The 10,591-nt window shown below is 42.3% G+C and overlaps 1 long non-coding RNA gene and 1 other non-coding gene across 2 annotated transcripts; one reads left to right on the top strand and one right to left on the bottom strand.

Moving 5' to 3' along the window:
- Positions 1-6,824: 6,824 nt before the first annotated feature.
- LOC141130068 (uncharacterized) lies at positions 6,825-7,763 on the bottom strand. The gene is made up of 3 exons (XR_012241974.1): positions 7,533-7,763; positions 7,232-7,433; positions 6,825-7,110 (listed from the first exon to the last, which is right to left on the bottom strand). It is a non-coding gene; the product is annotated as an uncharacterized lncRNA (long non-coding RNA).
- Positions 7,764-10,038: 2,275 nt separating this feature from the next.
- On the top strand, positions 10,039-10,111 carry TRNAR-CCU (transfer RNA arginine (anticodon CCU)). The gene has a single exon. It is a non-coding gene; the product is annotated as a tRNA-Arg (tRNA).
- The last annotated feature ends 480 nt before the right edge of the window (positions 10,112-10,591 follow it).

The following is a 10,591-nucleotide window of genomic DNA, read 5'->3' as shown; positions in this document are numbered from 1 at the left end:
TATATATCTGTGAGATGCCTCCCCATACTGTTTCCGTGTCGCATAATCTCTCTAATGCTGTCAGATCCCCCCCTCCTCTCAGCGGTTGTGGCAGTGTCGTTACAAAATGTTTAAGCTGAAAATACCGCCATTCATTCATTATAAACCAATCTTTCTTCATTTTTATATCGTGCAGTGAGCAAATTTTCCCACCTTTGTGTTATATGTCATAATTGTAAGTTATCTTTTTTAATCAAACTCTTACCCGGTATAAAATAATTATTCTCTTTTAGTGCCATTAGTGGTGAATTATATTCCCATTTATTCTGTTTGTGCAACGCATCCCATATCCTCATGACATTTTTAGTTAACCTAAGTGTATTTACTCCAAGTGCCATGTGTTGTGGGGGTGTCCAAATATTTTTCCCTAAATTTGTATCCGCCATAGTATGTTCTATTTTAACCCATCTTTTCTCACTCCTTACTTTAGTCCATTCCACCAAACGAGTTAAAACCACCGCTTCATAGTACTTTTTGAGATCTGGTACACTTAATCCGCCCTGGTCTTTCCCTCTCTGTAAAATTGAGAGGGAAATCCTGGGTTTTTTTTCTGCCAAATTAGTTTCAATACTAGACTTTTAAGCACCCTAAATACACTGGAGGTATATAAATGGGGAGCATCTGAAATTTATATAAAATTTTGGGTAAAATAATAATTTTTAGCACATTAATCCGGCTGATCCAGAACAAGGGTCGTGCTGCTATTCTCTTTACCTCTACTTTTATTTCATCCAATAAGGGTATATAGTTTGCCTGGTAGATCTTCTCTAAGGATGCTGTTAGTTTTATTCCCAAGTATTTTATTCCCGACTTCCTCCAAGGAAACTGGAATTCCAGTTGGAGGCTAGATTCTTCTTTTGAGTTTATGTTTATATTTAAAATCTCTGATTTACTTGGGTTAATCTTGAAGTTAGATATCTCTCCATATTCCTTTAAAACCTTTAACAAATTGGGTAACGAAATACGGGGATTAGAGATATAGAACAACACAGCGTCCGCAAATGCGGCCAGCTTATGTGTCTCCTCTCCTATCTCCACGCCCCCTATGTCAACATTTCCCCTCACCGTCGCCAAGAGAGGCTCCAGCGCCAGCACGAACAACAGCGGAGACAGGGGGCAACCCTGTCTTGTACCGTTGTACATCCTAAAGGGGGCTGACAATGTACCATTTACCATTATGGACGCCGTAGGGCTCTTATACAGCACTTGTATCCACTCTCTCATTCTTGGGCCTATCCCCATGCCCTCCAACACTCCCATCATGAACCCTCAGTCTACTCAGTCGAAAGCTTTTTCAGCATCAATCGACAAGAATAGACTGGGGGTTCTCCCCTCTCTTATTTTCTGGAGCGGCAGTAGGGTTCTTACCCCATTGTCCTTACCCTCCCTTCCCGGGACAAAGCCCACCTGATCAGGATGGACCAGTTCCGACATTAGATCTCTCATCCTTAATGCCAACACGTTTGCAAACACCTTAGTATCGGTATTCAATAGCGATATCAGCCTATAGCTTGAGCATAATGTTCTCTCTTTACCTTCTTTCAAAATAGTAGTTATAGTGGCCATTGAAGCTTCTTTACTCAGTCCGCACCTCACTCCCAACCCATTCAAATATGGGCAGAGCCTTGGAGACAATATTTCCCTACATTTTTTAAGGTACTCCATTGTAAAGCTGTCCGGCCCTGGGCTTTTCCCCTTAGATGACTCTTTTAAAACCTTATTTATCTCCTCTGTTGTAATTGGCCTCTCCAGTGTTAGTGCGACTGCCTATGATATTCTGGGGAGGTTAGCATTTTGAACGTAATTTTTAATTTTTTCTTTTTTCTGGGTCTCCTGTTGTCCTTGTTGTGAATATAGGTGCTCGTAGAAATCTCGGAACACATTCGCAACATCTTTTGTATTGTGTACCATTTCCCCACTTTTATTTTGTATTTTCTCCATAAAATTTATTGATCTTTTTTTCCTTAACATTCTTGCTAAGGTCTTACTATTTTTATTCCCCCACAGGTATCTATCTTTTGCTACTCTACTGAAGGTTCCCCTCATTTCCAGTTCCAAAAGGTCCTTTAACTCCTCTCTTTTCAGTACCAGTTCATACTGCAATTCCCTGTTGTGCCTTTTATTGTAGTTCTTTTTTTGGCCCTGTTCTAGTTTAAATTATTCCTGAATTAGTTCCTCCCTCTTCTTACTCCTCTTCTTCTTTTTCCTTGCTCCCATTGATATCAAGATCCCCCTAATATAGGCTTTGTGGGCCTCCCACAAAGAGTTCTCTGCAATCTTGTCTGTCTCATTAACAAGGAAAAAATGTTCTAACTCCCTTTTCAAAATCTCCTCCCCATGTTTATCTAGGAGATCTTTATTGAGCTTCCATGAATATGGTTGCTTCTGTACTTCCGGGATTCTAATTCTCATGGTCACAGCAGCATGGTCTGATAATGATGTTATTTCTATATTTGTAGACACCACCAAATCTAACATACTGTGTTCAATTAACCAATAGTCAATCCTCGTATATGTCCCATGCACAGGGGAAAAGAACGTAAAATCTAGTGATTTTGGATGTTGTATTCTCCACATGTCCACCAGCTGATATTGGTGTAGGTGATGTTTTATTGCTTTTAATTGAGTGTTCCTTATACCCTGTGCATGGGACGTACTATCCAGAACAGGGTCCATGCAGAAGTTCAAATCATCTGCAATTATTACCCTTCCATTTTGGAACTCCCATAGTTTTCTCAAAGTTTCACCTAAGAACCTTGTTGGACATCTATTTGGGCAATATATATTTAGCAGGGTGCACTCCATTCCCCATATCCTCCCTTTAAGAAAGAGGAACCTCCCCTCCGGGTCACATAATCTATCCTCCAAGGAAAAATGCACCCCTCTATCTATCCCAATAGCTACCCCCTTTGATTTATTTGACATTGAGTCACCATAGTACCACACTGGGTAACCTGGGGAATACAGTTTTACTTTTGTTTCATGCGACAGGTGGGTCTCCTGAAGAAAGACCACTCCTGCACCATAGTGCTCAATCGCTTTCAAAATTTTGTGCCTCTTAGCAGGCGTGTTTAACCCTCTGACATTATACGTCAAAAAATTTACTGTTGTCATATTGGGTTAATGAGAGCCGCTGTTTTCCTGTAGGTAGATTATGTCCCATAATTGGGGTCTTACTTTGCCTGGTCTAGGCTGTAACCTTCTCGATTCCCCTCCAACCCCACCCCTCTCCCTTCCGACCACCCTCACCCACCTGCTTCCTCTCCCTCACCCCCCCACTCCCCCCGCCCTCCACCCCCCTCCCCCTGGCCACCAAACGGCCTCAAAGCCACAGTCAGGGACCCCCTCGGGTTTCATACTCCACTCTTTGTCTCCTAGGGTGTGGCTCCAACCACGGCCTCCCGTGTCCAAGCCCCCCCTCCCCCCAATCCCTCCGAGGGGGGGTAGGAGTGGGTGCACGAAAAATGCCCAAAACCCTCCCTGAACCTCAAGCCTCCCCACTTCTTCTGATATTTATTTTAGAGTTATGGAACCCTCTTCTCCCCCCCCAGCCCCCCAGTCTCTTTCAGTTCCTCATTTTATTTTTAAATTGTTTTAAGAAACCTTTACGATCTCTGCCAAAGTCCCTCTTCTCCTGTCGTTCTTCCCTTATCTTGCCCTTTGGGGAAGTTTGGAACTGGAATATCTAATTTTTTACAAAAGTCCTATACCTCTTCCATGAACTTTAATCTCACTGTTCTTCCTTCCTTCTGGACAATTAATGATGCTGGGAACCCCCAGCTATATTTGATATTAGCCCCTCTCAATTGTTCCAATAGCGGTTTTAATTGTCATCTTCTTGACAAGGTTCCTGACAATAAATCTGTGAACACTTGGAGATCCACTCTCTCATGTTCTAATGGGGGCCTTCCTCTAAGTTTATTCCATATTTTAGCTTTGTCCTCGTACTGATGGAATTTAATGATTACATCTTGGGGTACCTCCTCTTTCAGACCCAGGGGTTTTCTCACCCTATGAACTCGATCAATCTTTAAATCATCCCCTTCTCCTCTACCTAGAACTGGGTTAAATATTTTTTTCATTTTCTTTTCAAGGTCTTCCAGGTTCTGTTCTGGTAATGCTCTGATCCTTAGATTTTGGCGTCTATTTTGATTTTCTTGGTCCTCTAGCTTATAGAGGATATCCCTATGGTCAGTTTGCAGTTTTCTTACGATTTTAGTTCCAAAATTTCTTGGGCTTGTTTTTCTGTTTTTTCCTCTGCTTCTTCTACTCTCCTCAGCAGGTGGCCCAGATCCGTCCTTACATTAGTAATCTCACTTTTAATTGAGTTTTCCAGTTTAGCAAACATTTCCATCATTTCTATTTTAGTTGGCGTTTGAGATATATTCCTTTGTTGTTCCATGTTACTTGAATCTAATTCCCTTTCCGTTCCAAAATCTTCCCTGGTTTGGCCTCCTTGGTCCCCTTTTTGTTTCGCCAACTCTTTCTTTTTTTCCTTTGCACCTTGCTGCTTTTTTTCCATTCTGGACTTTTGTTGTTAAGTATTTCTGAATCGTACTTGAATTTAAGTTCTCTTTTGGGGTCTTAGGTTCTGTCACTTTCTGAGACTGACCTCTCATATTCACTTTTATTGCTTTCTTTCCCCCCCGATTGATCTCCTCTCAAGTGGGCGTACCAGGTTATATGTGACTTCAGCTGGCACACACCCGGGGCAATATATCTTTACCCTGCACTTATCGAGGGGGTATATTATTTCTGCACTGTCCTGTCCTCGGCCCCCCTCCTCCCCTCCTTTCAACCTTTTGAAAGACTTCACAACTTATTGTACGGACCCCTGTATCTGGACCTCCATATGATTCCGTGATCCACTATTCATGTGTAGGGCCCCGGAAGACCATTCATAAGGCAAAATTAATGGTCAGCCAGGATACTACTTCTTCCTATATTTAAAGACAAGACCCTGGGCCTAGTTTTAAGTCCCTCTGGCTGATCCTTTAGCTAGTTAGTATGGTTTAATGCCCTGTTGGGGAGGGGGTTCTTCAAAAGAGGAGTTCATCAGATAGAGGGTTACAGATAAGCAAGTCCATTGAACTTCATTGCAGGTATAGTAAAGCAGCTAGCAGCAAAAGCATCAGACTACGCTATGGCAATAAGGCAGAACAGAGGAAAAGTCCAAAGTCGCATAACAAGCATCCAGACACGCTGATGAGCAAGCAGCAATATGATACAGCAAAGATTCAGTCCAGGGTCTCGGACAGCACTCTGGTATGATCAGGGATCAGGCATCCACCACATGTCAGCAATTCAATACAGCAAATAATAAGGATTCTGATCGCAAGGCAATGATATTATGAAAAAAGTCCAGAGACACAGGTCAGCAATAGAGCACCCACTATTGACAGTTCAAAAACCGTTTTACCTGGGGACAGATGAATCGCCCATTTTCCTTCCAGGAGCTATCTTTAGACCTCCAAGGGGGTTCTCACATCACTTCCAGGTGTTTCTGGCAACAATGTGTAGCTCCAGTAGCCTGATCATTAGTCATTAATCAGTCCCCACGTATCTCCAGTACATACTGCTGTATCTCCGTCTCCAGTCTCATCCTATGGCATGCCGGGGGTTATCTGGGAAGTGGAGGGGATGAGGATATGTCGGGCTCCAGCTGATCCGGGCGGGCTCCGGGTGTACTCCTCCACTCCCTCTCTAACACCGTTCCCCCTTCCTGGCTATTCTGCTCCTCTACTCTCAATCCGTGGGTCACAGAGGCTATCATCCCCTGGGGCTAGCGGTCTCTCACCCCACTCAGCTCCTGCCGGTTCCTCCTCCATGCACCCACACGAGCACCACCGTCAGGCCCCTCCCCTATCGCACGCGGGTCACGTCCGCATCACGTGGTGCTGAGTGCACCCCGTCCCCCTAAGATGTCTTTGTATACTGTAGCATTAACAGTGCTCTTCGGTGGAAACCCCTGAACTCAACAAAATTGCAGGGTTTGGATCATATATATAGTAGGTCATGTGTCCACAAACTTTTGGCCATATAATGTAATTTTCAATTTGGCTTTCCTGTGAAAGATTTTGTTTTTAGCACGACATTAGTTTACATTTATGCACACTGTAACAATGGTCTGTGTGTGACTATGGCCTTATAGTATAAAAGTAGGATTATTTTGATCTAAATTCTGTTAAACAGTAATCTATTTGGGTGGAAAATTCAACTAAATGAGAATGTTTTATGTTGATGTACTACCCTCTCATTGATGTCTCTTTAGAGTCTCCCTTCTCTAGATGTTTTCTTCCAGCTTAGTTTACCGAATTGTAATACTTGTATCTTCAGACTTGGCATCAGCACCTGTTTTGTCTTCTTATAGTAAAATGATTCAAAAGACAAACATGCTGAATTCATTCTGTGTTTCCTTGTTTGTCTTTCAGGATGTCAAGGGCAACTCTCTGCAAGACTTCCTCAAGATTAGCTGAGGACAGCTATTTCTTAATCGCTTTTTAATTGCAAAGTCATTTCTGGTAATGTTTTTCCTTGAGAATGTGGACAATGTTTAAAAATGCAGCTCAGTAAAAAAAAAAAAAGAATGGCAGTTATCAAAATTTGGGAAATTAAGGGGAGATAAAAGGTAATATAACAATAGGAAAAAGAGAGATTATAAGAATTGTAAAATGTGCTGACCTGCCAACATCCTACATAGCATTATACAAAGCATGCAAAAAAATGCACTAGAGAGATGCCCCCTTGGACTTTAAAAGGGCAGGAAAAAGTAAATGGAAAGTAAGTATGTGTAAAAAGGCACAAAGGTGCCAACTTTATTAATATACAAAAGTAGAAAAGTTTAAACTAAACACAATTCACTTATACAGTACAAACAGTACACCAATGAATAAACATCATAAAATATACAATATATTTCACCCAAAGCTAGTAATCCAAAGTTCTACTCAGATTGAGTTGAGCTCGATTTGAAATTTACAGCATTTATCCTGACATGTTTCAGAAAATCGCATTGGTATGTGTTTTTCCTTCTTCAGGGGAAATTTATTGTTGGGTATATTATTATCTTATCTGTGAAAACAAATATATGTATATATAACATGATAAACATACTGTTATAACAGAGGCATCAAAGATGTAATTTGGAGCTTATTATACCATATTATAGAGCAATAATATAGAAGGTACTTACATATTTTTGACTCATTGGGGGATGGGAGGATAAAAACAGAAAGGAAAGGTACATGCTGGCTGCATGAGTCCACACACACACTATGTGTCCATAGGCTGGTTACTGAGACGCATTCACAAGGGACGCCTGATTTCACAGCAGCGATCAAATCTTGCCAATGTAGGGACAATTATAACAGGGGGACGGTTGAGTTAACCTCCTCCTGTTGAAAAATAGTAGAGACAAAAAAGTAGTAACTTGTGGCAAACACATGGACAAGAGGCCATGTCTGTATAGTGCCTAGTGTAGCAATATTATTTACCTCAGGTTTAGGGCATAGTGTGCAGCTGATATCAAGGTGGCAGCCAGTGGACTGACATAGGCCAGCCGAGTGTCAGCATAGTTCTTTCCGATAGTTCAGATAGTTCATTCCATCTGATCAGCTGCATATGTTGCAGCTGATCGCGGAGGTCAGAGCGTCTCTCTGACGAAGGGGCGCGCGGCGTAGCCACGCCCAGAAGGGCGTGATGATGTCACGCGTCACCCGCGGGGGGGAGCGTTCACTGCTCGTCATGGAAACAACGGCAGGGACGTAAATGAGCTCCTCCTGGAGCAATGGGACTAGGGCACAGAAAGGAAATATGTTATGTGCCCACCCTGCATCAGTGGAGCTTACCCGCCGGGTGTTTGCATACAATCAGCACAGCCTAAAAGCAGGGCTAAAGAGCCACCTAGTGGAAAGAAAATAGATGGCAGCCAACAGGTTTACAGTGAGTAAAAAAACACAGGAAGATAAATACAGTGATGTAAAAACAAACATGATAATAAGCCTCACAAGTTCTAAACAGGGGTGACAGAGGGAGACAAAAGATTACTAACAAACACTGCCATGGTCAATAGAAGGAGAGTTTCTCTGCAAATATAAATAGAAAATTATATACACATAGGTTGTAACAGTATATTAGTATAACCAGACAGAAAGATGTCAGAGAGCATTCCTGGAATCTCTTTTTTTAACAATACATATCTAGTTGTATTTATAAAACAAAAAAGACATTACTCTATTGGACCATGTACAGAAGAGAAGAAAGGGGAGAGAGAAGTATCGAGATATACATTTGGATATCTGATTTAGAGCCACAACTTTCAAAGATTCAATTCACAGACCCTAGAGGTAAATCCTGGAAGAAATGATCGAAAGTTGAACGCCTCATTTAGTCCAGGTGGTGAGGTGGCCTGTGAGTTAAATATCCACCTTAATTCGCATTGGAGGAGACGCTTGTTGAAGTTGCCTCCTCTTGAATGAAAGTGGATACGGTCAAGTCCCAGGAAAAAAATTCTGGGGATTGAATCTGGATGTACCAAAGCCATATGTCGGCCAATAGGTACTTCAGGGTCCCGTTTCCAGATTGTAGATATGTGCTGGTATATTCTCTTCCAGAGCTTGTTGATCGTCTTCCCGACATAGTAGCAACTGCATTTGCATGTAAGTATACTACGCTGGGAGTCTTACAGTTGATATAGTGCTCGGGACGAAAGTGGTGTCCATTCGGCAGATCTATGTCATTACGCCTGTCCATGTATTGGCAGTATGGACACCCTCCACACGAGAAAGTGCCCAATGTTTTACATGGGTCCCCTCTATGGGATTTGTATTCATTTGTGACTACCTTGTCACCCACAGAGCGAGCTCTCCTATATGTAACAGCAGGTGTATCCGATACAAATGGAGACAATGAAGAGTCCATGGTGAGTAAATGCCAATACTTGTTCAAAATTTGTTTCAATTGCTTGTGCTGTGTTGTATATGTAGTGATAATCCTGGTCGTATCATCAGTGGAAGGTTGTTTTTGTATATAAATAAATCACGGCGTGACTGCTTTATACTTTTTCTGTATGCCTTTTTGAGGCTAGAGTTAGAATATCCTCTTTTGAGGAGTCTTTCTCTTAGCTTATCGGCCTCGTCTTTGAAGGTGGTGTCCTCTGAACAGTACCCTAAGGTACTGAATATAGGGTATAGATGCTAGCAGGAGTTTAGGATGGAAGCTAGTCGTATGTAATAGCGAGTTGCCTGCTGTGGACTTACGATAAAGCTGACTTGAAAGGCTGCTGTCAGATTGTTTTTTGACAAGTACATCCAGAAATGTAATTCCTGTTGTACTATATGACATCGCAAAACTAACATTGAATTAGTTCTTATTGATAGTGGCTAGGAACTCTTGTAGGAGCTCAGCTGAGCCGTCCCATATAAGAAACACATCATCTATATATTGTTGCCATGTAAGTACATATATAGCATATATAGCTAGACAGCAGATCATTGGTAAGCAGAGAGTGTTCACTCCCCCAGGTACAGATTGGCGTACGATGGGGCACAACATGTCCCCATCGCAAAGCCCTGTACCTGGAGGTAGTGGGAACCATTGAAGCAAAAAACATTGTGATGCAGTATGAATTCTAAACAATCTGTACCTCCTGGTACTTTTTTAGATCAAATGAGAGGCCACATACAGACCCATCAAAAGAAATTTCAAGCACACCCATCCAAAACCCACAAAACCAACAAGCAAAAACCACGGAAAATGTGGTCAATTTATCTTCACGTTTACTTACCTCAAAAGAGATGGATGTCAACATGGCGACGATATATAGATGATGTGTTTCTTATATGGGACGGCTCAGCTGAGCTCCTACAAGAGTTCCTAGCCGCTATCAATAAGAACACATTCAATCTTAGTTTTACAATGTCATATAGTACAACAGAAATTACGTTTCTGGGTGTACTTGTCATAAAACAATCTAACGGCAGCCTTTCAAGTCAGCTTTAAGCCCCAGTGGCCTAATGGATAAGGCACTGGCCTCCTAAGCCAGGGATTGTGGGTTTGAGTCCCATCTGGGGTGCTCGAGAACTTGCTTGGCTCTGTCTAAAGCAAGGCTTTCAAATAAAATCTTTGTTCACCTGTTTAACCCCTTCACGGACATTGCCTTGGTAGTGGCCTTTTTGAAGAGATACTGCTCTGTAGTGAAGGGAGGCTTCAGGCTGACTAATCATCTGGGGATCTTTAATGGCAAATTAAAGTTTTTGGGCGGCACAGTGGTGCAGTGGTTAGCACTCTCGCCTAGCAGTAAAAAGGGTCACTGGTTCAAATCCCAACCACGACACTACCTGCCTGGAGTTTGCATGTTCTCCCTGTGCCTGCGTGGGTTTCCTCCGGGTACTCCGGTTTCCTCCCACACTCCAAAGACATGCTGATAGGTTAATTGGCTTCTGTCCAAAATTGGCCCTAGTATATGAATGGGAACCTTTGATTGAGGGTAGGGACTGATGTGAGTGTGCAATGTACAGGGTTAGGAACAAGGGTCAGGGTTGTAGACACACAC

This window comes from Aquarana catesbeiana, linkage group LG02, assembly GCF_042186555.1.
Source record: "Aquarana catesbeiana isolate 2022-GZ linkage group LG02, ASM4218655v1, whole genome shotgun sequence".
In the NCBI taxonomy this organism is placed as follows: Eukaryota; Metazoa; Chordata; class Amphibia; order Anura; family Ranidae; genus Aquarana; species Aquarana catesbeiana.
Note: the sequence above shows the minus strand (reverse complement) of the source record. Positions and strands in the feature narration are given on the sequence as shown.